Below are 734 nucleotides of genomic sequence, written 5' to 3'. Positions count from 1 at the left end.
TTTAGAAAACAACCCAGGACTATATTCGGAGAATTACTTACCGTGGGTCGTCCAGGGGCGGTCTCAAGTTCGGCAGCTGCGTTAAGAAGATGTCCGGGAAGCTGGGCTCGAACATGGCTGTGTATCAGTTTTAGGATGGAAGTAGTTTTTACAGCGTGGGCAGTAGATCTTCACCGTTGACTTGCCCCACACATCGCTGAGGCCCACTGGCAGGGTGTTCTTCCTATTACAGGAGATATTCGGACACGATTCAAAGTCTCCTCTCATATAGTTTCGGTGCATATCATTCACGCCACGCTCCGACCTGATGTATCGGGCGTGAATCATGCCGTACCACTTTTTCTCAACGTCGTAGAACAAGCCCGAGGAACTGTCGAACGCCGGCTTCAGGATCACGTCCAGTGCTGGCTGAAGTACTCCAGGCCCATCTGGTTGAACGTGTCCTGAAAGTAGTTGGTGGGTACGTGGCAGAGGAACTCGTTGCCCTTGATTCCGAGGAACCAATTGATCCAGCTGCTGTTGTTGTTGTTGTTCTGTGTTCAAGATTTTACTGTGACTTGCTATAATTACTATAGGAAAAACCTAGTTACTTACGGGCTCGACATGTTGCCAGTTCACTCGTTCACAGAAATATGACTTGTAGACTTCAAAGTCATCGTCTTTTTCTTTGAGTTTTTGACACGTGCTCAAAGGGTTGACAGGACCAAAGACACTAAAATAACAAGATGCATAAC

The sequence above is a fragment of the Drosophila melanogaster genome, chromosome Y (assembly GCF_000001215.4).
Source record: "Drosophila melanogaster chromosome Y".
Taxonomy (NCBI): Eukaryota; Metazoa; Arthropoda; class Insecta; order Diptera; family Drosophilidae; genus Drosophila; species Drosophila melanogaster.
Note: the sequence above shows the minus strand (reverse complement) of the source record.